The following is a 9,039-nucleotide window of genomic DNA, read 5'->3' as shown; positions in this document are numbered from 1 at the left end:
CTCTTTCCTTTGGTTATAATAAATCTTTTGCTGTTAGTAGCTCCGGTCGGAGCGGTGGTCTTGTAATTTTTTGGAATGAGGAAATAAAACTTGAGGTGTTGGGCTATTCGAAGTGCCATATTGATGCAAGGATCTCTGATCTAGGACCGGTCCCTTGGAGGCTCACATGTATTTATGGTGAAGCGCAGGTTCCGGAGAGGTACAAAACGTGGGACACACTACGCTCTTTGGCAGCAACAGCAGAATATCCATGGATGGTGCTGGGCGATTTTAATGAGGTCTTATTTCATTCTGAGTATGAGGTAGTAGGCCAACGGAGCCAGGCACAACTTGATGGATTCAGAGATGCTCTCGATGTCTGCAGTTTAACAGATTTGGGGCACATAGGCCCTCAATGGACTTTTGAGAGGAAGGTTGGTGGTGGAACTCATACAAGGGTTCGATTGGACAGGGTAGTAGCCGATCCAAACTGGTGTGCGTTATTTCCCGCGGCATCGGTTGTGCATGAGACTGCAGCCTGTTCTGATCATAGCCCTATTCTGAAGTTTTTGGATGAGCTCATCAAGAAGGGGGTGCCAAACAGTTTAAATACGAGTTAATGTGGGAAACCCATCCAGAACTGAATGCTTTTGTGGATGGAAAGTGGAAGAAGAACCGTGAGAGTAGGACAGTTGATGAGTTAAGGGAAAAGCTACAACAACTGGCTAGGGATTTGTCTAGATGGGATCGCCAAACTTTTGGTAACGTGAGGAGGGAGATCAAGAGAATGAAAAATGAACTGGAGATCTTGCGAGCTATTCCGGGTCGTGCCGGCCCATCCGCTCAAGAGCTTAAGATAACTGAAAACTTAGTTGAATTATATCACCGCGAGGAGATATTATGGAAACAGAGATCTCGTGTTGACTGGTTAATGGGAGGAGACAAGAACACCCATTATTTCCGTATTAGAGCAACCATGAGGAGAAGGAAAAATCTCATCAAATCTCTGACAAAGGGGAATGGGGATGTAGTGACAGAAATAAATGAGTTGGAGGCAATGGCGACACAATTCTATTCTGAATTATACACTTCTGAAGGGGTAACCAACATGCATGTAGTGCTGGACTCGGTCTTACCCAGAGTTACCGCTGAAATGAACGCAGTTTTGAATGCTAGCTATTCAGGGGAAGAGGTGAAATCAGCTTTGTTTCAGATGTTCCCAACCAAAGCGCCGGGTCCGGATGGCTATCTGGCCCACTTTTTTCAGAAATATTGGGACGTATGCGGTGATGAAGTGACAAAGGCAGTTTTACGTATTTTGCTAGGGGAAGAAAATGCAGAATGCATCAACCACACATACCTTGTTCTCATACCGAAGGTCAAGTCTCCTACTTCCCTTGCTCAGTTTCGCCCCATTAGCTTATGCAATGTTCTATACAATATAGCTTCAAAAGTTGTTGCTAACCGGCTCAAGGAGATACTTCCAGATATTATTTCATCCGAGCAGTCAGCCTTTGTACCAGGTCGCTTAATCACAGACAACATCCTCATGGCCTACGAGTGCCTTCATTTTATGAAGAGAAACAAAGCTTTGAAGCATAGGAGTTGTGCTTTGAAGTTGGATATGATGAAAGCCTATGACAGAGTGGAATGGGATTACTTGGAAGCTATAATGCTCAAGTTGGGCTTCTCGCAGATATGGGTAGACAGAGTAATGAGCATGGTGAAATCAGTTTCCTTTTCTGTCCTTTTTAATGGGAATAAACTCGTGGATTTTAAACCTACCAGAGGTATTCGGCAGGGAGACCCAATATCACCCTACCTTTTCTTGTTAGCAGCGGAGGGCCTCTCAGGCCTCCTCAAATCCAGAGATCAGTCGTTGCAAGTTGGTGGAATTCAGGTGGCCCCCTCGGCGCCTCCAGTTAACCACCTATTATTTGCTGATGATAGCCTGCTGTTTTTCAAGGCAAATGGTGCAGGGGCGACAGAGGTGTCAAACCTACTGAATTCTTATTGTCAAGCTTCAGGTCAGAGGATCAATAGCAGCAAGTCCTCCGTTTTCTTCAGCAAAGGATGTCCAGAGTCGACCAGGCAGGAGGTCAAAGGTATACTCAATGTGCAAACTGAAACACTTAATGAAAAGTATCTGGGCATGCCGTCTGATATTGGAACAAGTAAAACTGGGCCTTTCAAGTATTTAAAAGATAGGCTATGGAATAAGGTGAAGGGATGGATTGAAAAAGCAATCTCTGCCACAGGAAAAGAAATTTTAATAAAGTCTGTGGCGCAAGCAGTTCCGATTTTTTCTATGTCCCGTTTTAAACTACCGAGGGGGTTGTGTGAACACTTAAATAAGCTCATCCGACAGTTCTTTTGGGGAAGCAAAGAGGGTAAGAGAAAGCCTCACTGGGTCTCTTGGCAAACGATGACACAACCAAAAAAGAATGGAGGACTTGGTTTTAGAGATCTTGAGCTCTTCAACCTTGCGTTATTAGCACGTCAGGCCTGGAGGCTGTTGACTATGTCTGACTCTCTATGTGCCAAGTTACTCAAGGCAATTTACTTTCCGGAGGTAAGCATTATGGATGCAGAAGTGGGCTCTCACCCTTCGCAGGTTTGGCGGTTGTTGATTGAGGGAAGGGACGTGCTAGCTCATGGCCTGATCCGAAGAATTGGAGACGGGAGTTCCACAGAGGTTTGGACGCATAACTGGATTCCCAGGGATACTTCTATGAAACCTATAGCCTGCTTGAGGCCGAACCCACCAATTCTAGTGTCGGAGTTGATTGATGCTGCAAATGTAGCGTGGCGATCTGATCTTCTACAACAGTACTTCCTACCAATCGATATTCAGTCCATCACTAATATACCACTATGCAGCATGCCTATGGCATATTTTTGGGCTTGGCAGTTTGAGAAGAAGGGCTCCTTTTCGGTAAGATCAGCTTACAGACTGCTAGCAGAAACAAAGAAGAGAGGAGAGAGGATTTGCTTCAAGGCCGGGCGTCAGTATCAAACATGTCACAGGGGGAGAAGGGATGGACTACACTCTGGAGTACTAAGATCCCTTCAAAAATTAAAACATTCTTATGGAAGCTTGCTAAGCAATCTTTGCCTACAGAGGATGTCCGAAAACAGAGGCACATGAGTATCATAGACAAGTGCCAATTGTGTGGTACTGTTGACTCTTGGAAACACTCTTTAATGGAGTGCTCGATGGCGCGGTGTGTATGGGCACTGGCTGATGAGGAGATAGTGGAAGTGATGGCTGATGCTAGAGAACCTAGTACTAAAGATTGGTTATTTCATGTCCAGGGGTCTTTATCACATGCTGAATTCGTGGAGGTGGCAGTCACCTTGTGGGCGATATGGACAGCCAGGCGCAAGGCAATTCACAAGGAAGTCTATCAGAGTCCATTAGCAACGCACAAGTTCGTGAAACATTTTCTGGCGGAGTCGGAGACCATCAGTACGTTGTCAGAGTCCATTAGCAAGGCAATTCACAAGGAAGTCTATCAGAGTCCATTAGCAACGCACAAGTTCGTGAAACATTTTCTGGCGGAGTTGGAGACGATCAGTACGTTGTCCCAGAGGACGCTACAGAGACCAGCAGTTCGGGCTGCTGTGCAACAACGTACGAAATGGATTCCACCGCCAAATGGATTCATGAAAATCAATGTTGATGCAGCACTCTCTGACACGGGTCTAGGAGCGGCAGCAACAGTTTGTCGAGACAGCACAGGCTTGTATTTGGGCTCGTCGGCTCTAGTGATTCAAGGAGCTACTGATCCAACAGTAGTAGAAGCTATAGCTTGCCGTGAAGCACTCTCGCTTGCACAGGACCTTTCACTTCAGAATTTCGTTGTGGCATGCGATTGCAAAACAGTAGTTGATGACATTCAGAAAGGAAAGGGAGGAACGTATATGTCAGTCATCAAGGAAATATTCATCCGTAGTTCTCTTTTTAATAGCTGTAATTTTATTTTTGAAGGGAGAGCACCGAACTTAGATGCACATAAACTTGCAAAAGATTCATTAGCACTTGATCGGGGTCGCCACCTGTGGCTGATTCACCCCCATGACCCCTTATGTATCCCTCTTAATGTCCAACTAGATGAATAAAGCTTGGGCATTTTTGTCAAAAAAAAATCTCTAGCAGACTCCGCATAAGTGGTCAAACCCGTAAAAATTTTGCGTTTTACAGTTTTGGGCGAAAAAAGTGTCCAGAACAGAAACCGTAAAAGTGGTCCAACCCGTAAAATTTTTAAGGGCCACCGCAAATGCACACCCGAAACCCTTATCTTTGAAGGTTGGAAGGCCGAATCTAGGGGGCCCCGTATACCGGTCAAACCTCGTCGGAGCAAACACGCCGCCGCAGAGTTTGCCGGAATCCGCCCTAAACTCGCCGGAATTCATCACCGCACACCGGAAAAGGCCGCTAGGCGCCGCAATCGATCGCCGCCGGTTCGAATTGGACGAGCTCGACATAGTCGTGGCCTCCCATGACCTCAGCCTAGCCACCGGAATCCTCCCGGCGCGGCAGGCAAAGGGGCACGACTCGGCTGGCAATAAAGTAAGGCGCGGACAGCGGAGGCGGCGGGGCGTGGCCGGCAAGGTTGGGCGCGGACTACGGAGGCGACGGGGCGTGGCCGGCGAGGCTGGGCGCGGCCGGCGTGGTGATGGGGCGCGGCCGACAGGGGCGGGGTGCGGCCGACGGGCGACGCGGCATGGCCTGCGGGCGATGGGGCGCGGCCGACGGGGTTGGACGCGATCAGCGTGGCCGGCGCGGCCGGCTAGGGAAAGGGCGGCACCGGCCGGACTAGAGGAAGGAGCTCTTTATTTCAGTTTTACAGTTTGTTTTACAGTTTGTTTTACAGTATCTGTTCGGCCACAGCTAAAATGAACCCTTAAAATGCACTTTTTCCAACCCGTGTCCCAGTTTTGTAGTTTGTGATTTTAAGGGGTCTGCTAGAGATGCTCTAAGGTCACTAAAAAAAATCTAGTCGTATAAGAATCCCTAAAAAAATCTAGTTATATAAGATTTTTTTCAAAAAAAATGACTAGTATATAAGATCACCAGTGCCACAAGGACAAAGGAAATTACTCAAACATGATGCATAGCAGCACAATAGATCATATGCTCTGTGTTGGATGTTGATATTCAAGGCCATGGAATTGAATTGGGCTCAATATCAAATCTCCCTGACTTTTTCGTATTGACATTGAACCGGAATTCTATTGTTCAGATGTGCAAAGAATCCACACTTGGAACTCGCATGAGAGGCTCAGTTCTGAAGCTTGTTGGATGGCCATTCGATACATTGGAATTGCTCATTTCTTGGATGAACATTGTACTTTGATGTAATGTCTAAAACTAAGTTATATGTGAATAATTATATATCAGAAATACAAATCTAAGCATCAAGTATTTGTACAACATATGAATCAACAAATTGTACAATCAATCAAGCATGAAAAGGGCCAAAACCAAATTTTGTATCAACATCACACGGCTAACAGACCCACATCATGCATGACCCACATCAAATACTTTGGATCTGCCTGCTGTGGATCCATGCTCAAATCCATTGACCTGCAAAAGGGGAAAAAATCTCGGCATACAAGCACATACCGTGGGCAGTCACTACGGGTGGGAATTAGAGGAGATTAGTGGGTTAGGGTACGATTGCCATGGGGCTAGAGGAAGAAGCATCCATGGGGGGGGGGGAGAGGCTGCCCGTGCCATCGGCGGCAGGCGCGTGGTGGTGGGTCGGGAAGACGACAGCCAGGGGAGGTGAGTGTGCGTGGAGGTCGGCGCACGCGGAGGAGGTGCAGATCCGCCGAAGAGGAGAGAGAGGAGGACGACGGAGAGGGAATGACCTGCGCCGTTAGGAGCTCTGCATCGCGCCTCTGTCCACCTCCTCTCTTTATCCTTCCCCTGTTCCTTTCCCTTGAGTGTGGCGAAGCGGTAAGTCGAGCGCTTGATCCCGAATATCAGCCAAAGTCGAGCTCCTGACCTCTGGTTTCGGGAATAGCTATGCGGGTTGCGAGAGCGGGCCAACAAATATCTTAGGCCAATTCAGCGACTCAATTCCTTGACCATCTAAACAATGGCATTCGGGCCGCCCAATGCTAATATCAATATCTAAGCCTCAATATCAACATCCAAACGAGATGATAGAGAAATATAGTACTTAATTGCATCAAGCACCATGTCTTAGTAGTAGAATCCAGATGTTCAGAGAAGAACAAGCCACTCGATAAAGAAAGAAGAAGGCAATGGAGAAGGTGGTCAAATCACTGGCACCGATGACGGGACGATTATGGTGGTCCCCTGGTGACGTTCTGGAGCCGCATGCAGCCAAAAGGCCAAACGACATGTCCTCACTACTAGGGAAAAGCCTAGTAGTAGCGTAGGATAAATAGCTAGTAGTAGCGCGGGTGCCCGCGCTACTACTACGACGCTACAGCTAACTTGTAGTAGTAGCGCTGGTGCCACCCGCGCTACTACTACGTCTGTTAGTAGTAGCGCGGGTGCCACCCGTGCTACTACTAATTATCTGTAGCGGGTCTTATACCCCGTGCTACTACTATTACTTTCAAAAACAAAACAAAAAATCTCGATCCCGTGCGTGTTGTCAATGGCAGCAGTGGTTCGATCCAGTGACGGTTGGGGTCGCCGGAGGCATGAACGGGCAGCGGCAGACCAGATCCGGCGGTGGCTGTTGGAGAGGGCCCGTTTCTATGGAAGAGCAAGGCAGCGGCGTGGGGCTCCTCTTCCCAACCATGCCAGATAGCTCCTGGTCATCCATGGCGACGACCTGCGCGGGCATGCATGGACATGGGAGGGTGAATCAAACCAGAGGGAGAGAGAGAAAAAGAAAACCGAGGGAGAGAGGAAGGAGATGGCAGGAGCAGCGGGGCTGGTCACCGGTGGTGAGGTGCTCCGGCGTGGTGGCGCGAGGCGGCGGCCTCCTAGACGCCGGTGGAAGACCGGGGAGCTCCTAGACGTCGGTGGCGCGAGGCAGCGGCCTCTTTCGACGCCATGGAGGAGGAGGGGCGCATGGGCAAGAGGTTGATGTGAGAGCGTATGGAGAGAGAGAGGGGAGAGAGTGGCGGAAGAGAGGAGGGATTTGGCGGAGGAGATGGGGATTTCAGCGCTGTTAAAAAACCCTGTACTTAGTAGTAGCGAGGGGTATAAACCCGCGCTACTACTATCAACTTAGTAGTATCGCGGGTTCACTACTAGGGAAAACCTTATACACAGAATCTTAGTAGCAGGGCTGTTTAAAAATAGATGCTACTGCTAATTAGCAGTAGCGAGCTTCAGGAAACCGCGCTACTAATAGCACGGTAGCAGTAGCGGTCTAGGTGGAACAAGCGCTACTACTATAATTGCCACGACGTTGCCCCCAGGCTAGATATAGTAGTAGCGCCCTTCCAAGGACGCGCTACTACTAAAGTACTTAGTAGCAACGTTTTTCTTCAAAACACGCTGCTGCTAAGTATTGCACCTAATTAAGCTTAGTCCCATACTGCTAAGCAAACAAGGTGTTTACCACCTTAAATATGTTACTTCTCAAACTATCTCAAGCACTTGGTCTTCATTGAACTATATGTGTAGGATTTGTGGCTGCAATATGAATCTTCACCAGTGCCTATACAACTACTGTGAGGGTTCATGTTGACTATTTAGATTCTACATAAAAAGATCATTGATGACCAATGTATATTTTTGAAGTTTTTACATGCTTAGACTTAGCAGTAGCGTTTTTTCAGGGCAAAGCGCTACTTATAAAACAGAAAGGAATAGATGTAGTGCATTTCTCTTAACACGCTATAGCTAACTTAGCTATAGCGCGTTCCGGCCAAACGCGCTGCTGCTAGTTTGACTTAAACCCCGGCCGTGCGGGCTCAAAATTTTGCTAAGTCATTCCCCTCCACTTCCCCCTCTCCCCCAACTGCTCCATCGCCGCCGTCGCCCTGCTGCTCTCGACCTCACCGCCGCCGCCCTCAACCTCACCGCCGCCGCCGCCCGCCGCACACCCTCGACGCCGCCCCCGACCCCGACCTCGACGCCGCCCTCCGCCGCGCGCCCGAGCCCCAACCCCGACCTCGACGCCGCCTGCCCCTCCCTCGCCGCAGTCACCGTAAGGCTCTGCCTCTCCTCTCCCCTACCCTCCTCTCTCTCTCTGCTAGGGCAATTCATATATGTGTTGATGCTGTTGTAATATCCCAAATTTTCAATTTGGAATGTTATACATTAGAACATCATGCATATCATATTTTATTGCTTTCTCGTTCGCAATCCTCGAAGTCCTAAGCAACTCAAGGACCTTCGGAGAGAGTTGGGGATTTTCCCGGTTTTCATATTTGATTTTTATCAAATAATGAAACGAGGATTTTTGGTTTTAATTATTTTTCTCTCCGAAAAATATTTCATATTAAAATAAATGAGAGGAGAAAATATGACTTCTCCAAAATAATTGAAATATTGGAGGAAAAATATTAAAATCAAATATTTGATTTTATTCTGATTTTGTTTGCAATTTTATTTGCATTAGAAAAATTGCACGTTTTCAAAACTGCATTTTAGGGCCAAGAAAATGTTCATCTCGTTCTAATTATTTTAATTAGATGGTGAAAATTTATTTTGGCATTTTTAGATTTTTATTTATTTTTCTAGGATTTTTCTTAGGTTCGGCGATATTATAATAAAAAAAATTCCCGCGCGCCGACTGGGCCGAAGCCCAGCCAGGCCGGCCTGCTCGCCACCGCCTCCCGTCCTCGTCTCTGAGACGGAGACCACCGCTGCCGCCGCCCGAGTCCGGGAGGGCCACGCCGCGGGGTTGCCCCCTTCCCAAGCCGGAGTACCCCCCCTCCTATATATACTCCCCCACCCTGCCGCCTCTCCCCACCCCGACGCCCGCCGCCCCGTCGTCGTACGCCATCGCCACCGCCGCGGGAAGCCGCCGCCCGTTGCCGTACGCCGCCGCCCGTCACCCCCCGACGACCCCGCCGCCCTACGCCGCCACCCCCCGCCCCACCCCGAGCCCCGCC

Source organism: Triticum aestivum, chromosome 6D (genome assembly GCF_018294505.1).
Source record: "Triticum aestivum cultivar Chinese Spring chromosome 6D, IWGSC CS RefSeq v2.1, whole genome shotgun sequence".
NCBI classification, from domain to species: domain Eukaryota; kingdom Viridiplantae; phylum Streptophyta; class Magnoliopsida; order Poales; family Poaceae; genus Triticum; species Triticum aestivum.
Note: the sequence above shows the minus strand (reverse complement) of the source record.